The following is a 9,360-nucleotide window of genomic DNA, read 5'->3' on the forward strand; positions in this document are numbered from 1 at the left end:
TGGCCCGTTGAGGGCGGCCAATATGCTGAATCTGAATCTCTTTTTGAACCTTTGATGTATAAATTACTATTTAGAATATAAAATATAAGCAGACAGTTTTCATTATTAGTGTTTTCATCTTTCTGAAACCAGAACATTGTAAGCGTGACAGTATTCGAACCAGATGGTGTATGCTCACAATGATTCCTGATAGCTAAAAAAGCACAAGTGTTTTCTTTGATCACTCGTATTCCTCAAATAATAAAACTGTCTTGTTATCAAAAAGAAGCCAATATAACAAAGTTAACAAATTGTTTATAGGATACCTTTTACCTTTTATTATATGATAATATTTGTGAAGTGGAATTTCTTGGGAGGTGTTGCACAGCCAGTACCTTAAGGGTGTGTGCTACGCTTCTCTTTGAGACATGAGCACATAAGTTTTATTTATACATGTTTATTACATGTCAATACATGTTTATTACACACACTTCCAGACTATATCTGCAACAATCACCGTCTCTCAGACCATCTGATGCATTATTATTTTATTCTTCTTTCCTTTAGGTGGTGCTCTTGTCTTTAGGGGTCACTGGGTGAGAGGTGAGGTACACCGTAGAGATTTGCCAGTCCATCACAGATCAAGCAATTTAAATCTGTAAAAAGTTTACCCACAGATAAGGTTAAATTACGCCAATATGAGGTTGTTGAGTGACATCCTGGCTTGCCACAATTTTTCATATTTTGTCAGTCATTTGAGCTGTACAGAGATTAGAATCAAAATCAGTGGAAACAGTATCGCTTAAAATTTTCAGAAAATAATAATAATTTAAAATCTAACTTAAATAATATCGATGTTGTACTTCTTTGTTCTTGACAACTATCAGTCATAGTTCAGTTCAGCCAGGTTAAAATAATTTGCTAGTCTTCATACTTCTCTATCTAACCATTTTGAACTTAACAAAAGCTCCAACGTTGACAAGTTTTTTGTCCTAGTTATCATACTTTGTCTATTTAAAAAAAAGATGTGTCATGACATCTTTCACAAATTAGCATGGCAATTATGCTAATGCTTAAAATCTGTTTTAACCTTTCCAGTTTTCTTTGCAGAAATACTGTGTATTTTATCATGGTTGAATTTCCAAAACAGCTGCTTTCATTTACACATTTTCATGTTTTTCTCTCATCAGAAAACAAAAGTCAAATTCTGACTGAAAGGTACCCCATTCAAGATCATGTTTGGATCAGTATTAACCCTGCTACTGTCATGAAGTCTGCAAAAACAAAGGATTAAGCATAAGTTTTTTTTGTTTGTTTGTTTGTTTGTTTGTTTTGCACATTAAACTTCTACTGCAGAGTCAAGAATACTGTACCCATGTTGTCTTGGGAAAAGAGCACAAGTACTCACTCACAGCACATATTTAAATTTTTTTTTACAAAACCATTAGTAGCCTATGGCATCTGTATAAGTTTTGTCATAAAGGAGTAAAAGCACTACGCTCCTCCTCTTTGGAATTAAATGCAACGCCTTTGTTGGAATTTGGGATTAATTTACATGTATGGTAGTCTGAGTGAAGTGTTAGAAATATAATAAAGCACAGCTGCAGCCTCTTTGCCTATTTCTGCTTTAAATTTTTAGCAATGCATATCATAAATAAACAAAACAATTGTTTTGTTTATTTATGATAAACAAAACAATTGATAAAATGATAAACCATTTTTGTTGTTGGAAACTAGGTACATCCTTTTTTGGATAAGTGAGTATAAAAATGGATGAATGATTTGTTTGGACAATGTATAAAGGGTAGCTATCAATAGTTACACTATATTGATGTATATTACTTGTATATATAAATAGCTTCAAGCAACATGACAAAATATCAGTGATTAAAGGTTGAGGTCAAAGTGCTATTGGGTGGAAGTGACCTTTATGCCTCCGGGTGGAGGCTGAATGTAAAAGTCATCATTCCTCTACAATCAATAAACCCACTACGCTTGGGAGTACCTGTGGAAAATATCACCATCGAACACAGTCCACCAGTGAATCCAGAAATATAAACTGTATCACACATGAAGGAAACCATATCTGCTCTCAAATTTGGATAAATAAATACGGCTCCCATTTCATTTTACAGACTTTAGGAAAGTTTCAGGATTTTCTCAGCTAAACAATTCATCATTCAGCTTCTATAGTATGGTAAGTATAAACATGTATTCATCTAAATGAATTAAAATGTCATTTAAAATTTAATTATTTTAATGTAACAAATCAAAATATTCCATCAATAGCATTTTTTGCTGTTAATCCATTTTATTCATTTTTGCCTTAACACACAGAAAGCTATTGTTTTATTTGATTCAAATATTATTTTCAGTTTATTGCTGTGCAGGTAAAGAAGTAAAAATTTACTGTGACAGTGTTTCTGATTTTTTTCCTAGTAAAAAACTAATAATTATGTGGCCGACAAATTACCAGTTTTGTTCCACTTGTCATAAAGTGTTAATGTCACTGTCCTACACAATCATACATACATTACATGTAAACATATTTTCAGCTGCTATTAGAATAAAACGTGTTACTGTTTTACAAATATGAATATCATCAATGACCTAACCAAGTATTTTTCAGAGAAATATGGAGACTACTGTCTCTAACAGTAGTTCTTCTGTTCCTACAGAAAAGATGTGCAGATCGGTGAAGTTGTCAATTATTGAGAAGGTTATCGGAAACTGAACCCCTGACAACCGTGTTTAGCTCTACTGTCTCTGCACCTGGCACACATGCTCTATCAATTGAGCCAGCCATTTATTTATTTAATTATTTATTTAAAGAAAGTAGTCTTTTGATCAACTTTCTTTTCTGGAATCAATATCAAAGCTCCTAAGCCAGTCTGGCATAACAAAGAGTACAGCTTTCTCTTGATGTTTGTATCCAAAGGATACCCACTGCATTGCCATCTGTACTAATATTAGCCCATGGATTTTCAAAAACATGAAAATCACTTATGTGAATAAATGTACACTACAGAACAGTCTTAAACTAAGCACAGTTTTCTTTCTGAATAGAAAAGATAAATGATCTTCAGTAGTTTGTTGTTTTCAGATGTTCTCATATATAAATACTAAATGTTACCATGAACACAAGACATGTACTCTGAAAACATGTATCTGGAAGTTTTTTTATTATTATTATTATTTTAAAGTTTTATCCTAGAAAAGAGATTTTTGCTAATTATTTTTTTCTAAACTTGGGGAAACATGAATCAGACTTAGAAAAAAACATGTTTTCTATTCCTTCTACTACCTATTTCAGACTCAAATGGAGAGGTTACCAAAGAGAACGGAAAAACAAATACAACACGCAGTGCAGTGTTAATTTACACGTGTGGTGCACAGTCCCCTCAGAGTGATGCATTTCATTTTAGAGAAAGCACACTGCGTTCAAGCGTGCATCTTTGTTTTTAAGTTGTTTGCGTTTTTCTTACCACCTTGGTTCCATTACAAGCACAGGGAGGCTAAACACAAATCAGAATGCGCCTTCTTACCGTGATGACAAATGCCATCCATTAATAAAAGAGACAAGACAGAAAGCATAATGTTCCACTCAAAATAATCACGCGCCATTAGTGCAGCTCCTCTCTGTGTGTTTACATGCTCAATAATATTCTGTTCTTCTAAATGAACAGGCTGTGCCTTTTTCAGCTTATGTGTTATGGCTTTGTAATATTTTGCCAAAACATGACAATTTGAATACTTAAATGTGGTATTACGCTAAGAGGATAAAAGTGTTAATTATTAAAAAATGCCTGTTTTTTTTTCTTGTTTGTGTGTGTTTTTTTATTTTTATTTTTAGAATAAAAGGCTTCATCCAGACTGTGTGCATCCATCTGTGTGTGTGTGTGTGTGTGTGTGTGTGATTCTATCTGCAGATCGTTTTGATGGTGGTAAATTGCAGAATAGATAACATACCCAGGATCACGTCTTCATAAAACAAAGTATTGAACTGATATACCAATAAAAAAATATATAAATATTATAACAGCAGACAGCAACACAGCAGCGGATGAAAAAATGGTTTTAGGTTTTGGTTTTGGTCCAAAGAGGCTCCTGGCTTCAATGTTTCAGAGAAGTTATTGTGGAATTAATGGATATTCTCTGAAAGCAGGTATTGTCCTTTCCCAGTGTTCCCCATTAAGCAGCCTGGTAAAGTCTCAATAGATTCTGCTTTTAGGTTCCGATGATTTGTAATAAAAAAGTTACATTAAGACTAATCAGCTAAAATGTGGCAACATGTGAACGTTAAAAAGATTAGAACTCACCTCTGGACACTTTAGGTGTATTCATTTATTCATTTAAAAGCAGGAACTCTTTAGAGAAAACTGTAAATTATATAAATGTTTCATTCACTTAGCTCCTTAAAAAACTTTTAGAATAACATTCATGTAAATTTTGTTCCAGTTTTAAATCATGTTCCTGTGAATTAAAACTGGTACAAAATTTCAGTTTTTTTTTTCCATCAATATCATAAATTTGACTACAATGTTATTTATTACAACTCTGATTGAAGCTCAAATAGCATTTTTGGAGGGAGAAAATGTTAAGATCAGGAATGCCAAACCTCTGTTTTGAAGATTTGTTCATATGGCACTTCAAAAACAAAAATAAAACCTTAAAGGCACAAACAGCCCCCCAAAAAATAAAAAATACTAAATACAAAACATGCTGAAACATGCAGCCACCACACCACAATAATTAGAATAGGTTCTGAGCAAATAACTCGTGTATTTCAGAAAAACAATTTTCGCTCTTTCCTACTTTTGCACACAGTGCGAGTAAATAACTCATTTATTCTGTGCTGCAGTAGCAGGGAAATAACAGGAGTATTGCCGACTCTCTGGCTGGCAGCCTGAGTTAGAGAAACATACCTGGTAATTTTATCGGTGAATAGGTGAATCTTCATCTGTGTAATTTCGATTTCTTTCATCCTACGCCTTTCTCAGCTATCGTCAGGCACCTTATAGAGCTGCTGGATCTTAGCTCCCCCATTTTGAGGATGTTCTAAAGCAAATATTGCCAAGAATGGGGATTATTGTAATGGGACGATTTAGGTAAGAGTGTTGCAAAAGAAGGAAAATTGGTTTCAGTGAGAGACAATTGCGAAAAAGTTCACAGAAAAGGACGAAAACTTAATTAGATAAGAGGAGAAATGAGTTGGCACAATCTATTGTCATTCCTCTCTCCTTCGGGCTCTGCCGTAGCTGCCGGTCTCCACAGGCAGCACTGCTGTGAGGCACCGCATCAGTCGTGATTGATTAAATGGGCCTGATGAGTTTGAGTCATACATCAAACCTCTTGAGAGTATTCAGGGACAGAGGCACATTTGTGATCCCCCATGAACATCATTACCATAGTGTGTCAGTCCAATATGTCAGCATAAAAACTTACAATATATCTAAATAACATTTGACTCTACGTAATTAGCAAACTCAGAGTATTTCTGCGTTACTCGGCTTGTGAGGATGAAAATCCATTAGCTGTGTTAAGGAGAGGGGTTAGGCATTAAAGAGCAATTATGTAATTTCAAAAGCATTTAGCAGCATTATAGGGTTATCCTACAGCGAGGCAGTTAAAGAGAAGTTATTAAAATGACTCATTACTCAAAAAGATCCTGAGAAAGAAGATGAAAAATAATTTGAATAAAAGAAAATAGTTCAGGTACAAAGTATACTTTGCATACATTCATTTTGCAACTCCACAGACTCTTTATTTCAAGCAATAGAAAAACACGTGCTGACATTTTCTGATTCTCATTCCGCTGTGTTTGATTCATGATAATGCCTCACTTATTTTATTTCTAAGAGCCATCTGTACTTGACATAGTTTTGCTTAAACTGAAGAACAATGTTCCTTTGTGTTTCCTGGCAGAATACAGTTTGAGAAAAAGAAGAGAGTCTGGTTGGCTTTAGATCCTAAATGAAAGATTCAACCGTTCATCCTTCATTTTGTCTGCTGAGACATGACGCGAATGCTTTTGCAAGCTGAGCTTTCAAATGTCTGTAATGTCAGGAGATGTTAAATGTAGATTTTATTTTTCCATGTACATCTTATCCTTTAGCTCAAGGTCTTTTTTAAGGAACCATTTTATTTTAGAGTGTACTCATATTACATGATGTTTCCGGTTAGGGTAATCTCTTTGTTTCATTCAACAAAGTTGTTTCAGTCTAATATAGCCTGCTTGGGTTTTATTTAGGACAGAAGCAATCCCTGTGTTTTTTAATCATAGTGTAGAAGTCAGATGACCTTCACATCGGATATTGCTCCCCATGAGTCTAAATAAAGTTAGCTCCTTTATCTTGCTGCCACTGATGAAACCTGGGGTTGTTGCTCTTTCTCATAAAATCAATAATGAATTCCACCTTTATGTTTACTCTGAGAAAGCAGACTGTAATTAAAAAAATAAATAAAAAAGTTTCTCCAATGCAAAAGTATGGAGTCCCTGAGGCACTACTGGTAAAAGAGGGTCTATTATGGAAACAAATGACCTGGCAAGACCAAACTGGTCTTAAGATATTAATGCTATTGTCACCAAGCAGAATTGTGTCTGCAACTTTATCTTAATGACCATCTACAGAGTCTTCCATTTCCTCTACTTTACGGGGGAATTTTACTGCCATCAGTCGAGAGAACATATTTTCAATTTGCAAGCAGGATTGAATCTCTGCTGTTCTCATAACTTGTAATACTCACATTCAAAACTTTTGCTCTCTTTCAGAAATTCTCTATGCTCTCTCAAATCTTTGTGTTCATGCTCAGATTTTCTCCTGGTTTTTGGACTAGATAGATAGAAAACCATCAAGCCATACAGTCATTCTTTGGTAAGAATGACTGTTGTAACACAGAGCAGAACGCAGAAGTTGTTTCTCCCTGCATCCAGTGGGTGGCGCAGAAAGAGTAGGTGTTACAAATGGTAACCACACAGGCACACCCACTAGAAGGAAACAAACGCACCCTAGAGGAGGCTCCCACCTCCAGCATAGCATCCTCACTCTGGACAGAGAACCTTGCCAGGTGATGGTATTTTTTGTTCAAAAAGAGAGCAGAAAAGAATTTGCAAGCCAGTGCAGAGTTTTGTGAGCAGAGTCAATCCGTACGCAGAGTAGTTTTGTGCATCTGAGCATGAGCGCAAAGATTTGACGGAGCACAGACAATATTTGAAAGCAAAAGTTTTGAATGCAATCATTACAAGTTTTGAGAGCAAAGACAAAAAAAAAAAATCCTGCTTGCAAGCTGGAAATATGTGTACTCTTCTTATGGCAGTGACAATCCCCCATACTATTGGAACTTATTCAGATCTTGTCATATTTTAATGACAAATTATTGTGTTTAATTCAGATTCTATGTGACAGAGGAGCCCATATTTTTTGAAGCTAAACAAATGACTATCATGGATTATCATATGCAGAAGCTGTAAACAGAGAGGCGTTATGTAAGGATTGATCCACAGGTGAAAGATGTAGCAGAATCAAGACAGAAAAAATAACCAGCAATTCTCACCTTAACAACTGTTATTCGATCATAAAGTTGCCAAGACCCCATTTTAAAGGGTATATAGTTTTGACAATTTTTCTTGACAAAACATTATAAACTAGAGAATAAAAAGCAGAAGCTGGACATAACCTGTTACCACCTGATGTGAGTTGACTGGCACCCTTTGTTGTGCAATTCTTCCCTGCTTCACACAGTTTTCTCACTTGTTTCCAAACAAGGTGTTGATGTGTCTTTTTCATTTCAAGTACAGCACTGTTCAGACACACGAGACTGTGTGTGGGGAAAGATTTCCCCATTGTTGGGCTTTGTTTATCTTTAGTCTTCATTTATCTTTGAATCAGAATAAAGACCTGTTGCTTTTATTTGGGCTAGGATCTTTGTGCTGTGTGTGTTTTAAATCATAAGTGGTAAAAATTAGAAAAAGCACAGTGCATTGAGAACTACTAGTGTGTTTATCAATTTCCCCCAGCAGTTTGGACTTTTAATGCATAAAAACAGATCAATGTTTCCAATGTATCTATTTTACGGCGAATAATGGAGCATATTGAAAGCATTTTACAAGTGTTGATCAATACCACCACACACTGCATTTCTTTGTCAAGGCAGAAAAAAAAAAATCCTAGATCCTGAATGAGAATGTTAATCGCCGTCAGTTTTCATAAATGTGGCCTGTCCTTGCTTTTTAAGTAACCCTTTTCAGAAAAGAAAACAATTCAAATGTTCCTGGCAGAGGAAAAGCCACAACATTTCCAAGAAATATAAAGCAGAGCTTTGCTTTACTAAGCAGGTGTCAAAAGGTCCACAATGAAAGCAAAAACAAATAAACAAACAAACAAACAAACAAACAAAAAAAACAGCTTAGCTTTACTTTTTATTTGTGGAAAGTGTGAAAACATTTTAGGGACGTAAAAGCCGTTGCAACACAAACCGGCCTAATGAAAATGTCAAACAAGTTGAATGTGCCATGTCCTGCGCTCTACAATTAAATTCTATTAGAAACAGCAGAAACTGTTTGGCCCACAGCTAAACAGCAAAGAAAGATGTGAAGGTAAAATGTATATATTTTCCTTGAAGTTGTTTAGGTAGAATATTAAAGAGCGCTGGCTCAAACTGTTTTAATTATGTGTTTTGACCTTTTCAGCTTCAAAAACCCCAGTTAATAGACCTCCGTGTCAATATGTCTCTTTTTCCTGAATACAGAGGAGGGTGGTGATTCTGTTGAACCAAAAAAACTCTGATCAGAGGAGCTTTAATTAAGATTCTGATAATGGAATTGATTATTCTCCTGTATGAAAGACAGGGGTTCTGACTGAGACAGCTCAAAAAAATCTTGATCCATTCAGCTGTGTTACTGGAATCAATGTGTTAGTTGGTCCACGTAGCATGTAAAATGATGAAAACCGTGTGCTTCAGACACCAACCTAACTAAAGTTGTTATTCAGGTGAGCTGTATCTGCAGGCTGTCGGTGTTCCTCTTCTCACAAACCAATTGACTCAAAGTCAGGACCTTTTCTGCACTTCTGGTCTCTCTTCTTTTTACTCTCACCTCACCTATAGCTCCACCTTTCCTTCTGCATTTTTATTCTGCTTTCATACCTTTTTCTTTTCGTCAACACTGACCCAATCCCTTTCCATTACCTTCTTCCTGTTCCTATTGATCTATCCTAAAGATCAGGGACTGGGTGCACCGAATGTCAAGTCATTTCATGTAAGCCTCAACAGAGGCTTATATGAAATAACTTATATGAAATAGCCTCAACAGAGGCTTATATGAAATAACTTATATGAAATAGCCTCAACAGAGGCTTATATGAAATAACTTATATGAAATAG

This window comes from Poecilia formosa, unplaced genomic scaffold (genome assembly GCF_000485575.1).
Source record: "Poecilia formosa unplaced genomic scaffold, Poecilia_formosa-5.1.2 Scaffold27, whole genome shotgun sequence".
NCBI classification, from domain to species: Eukaryota; Metazoa; Chordata; class Actinopteri; order Cyprinodontiformes; family Poeciliidae; genus Poecilia; species Poecilia formosa.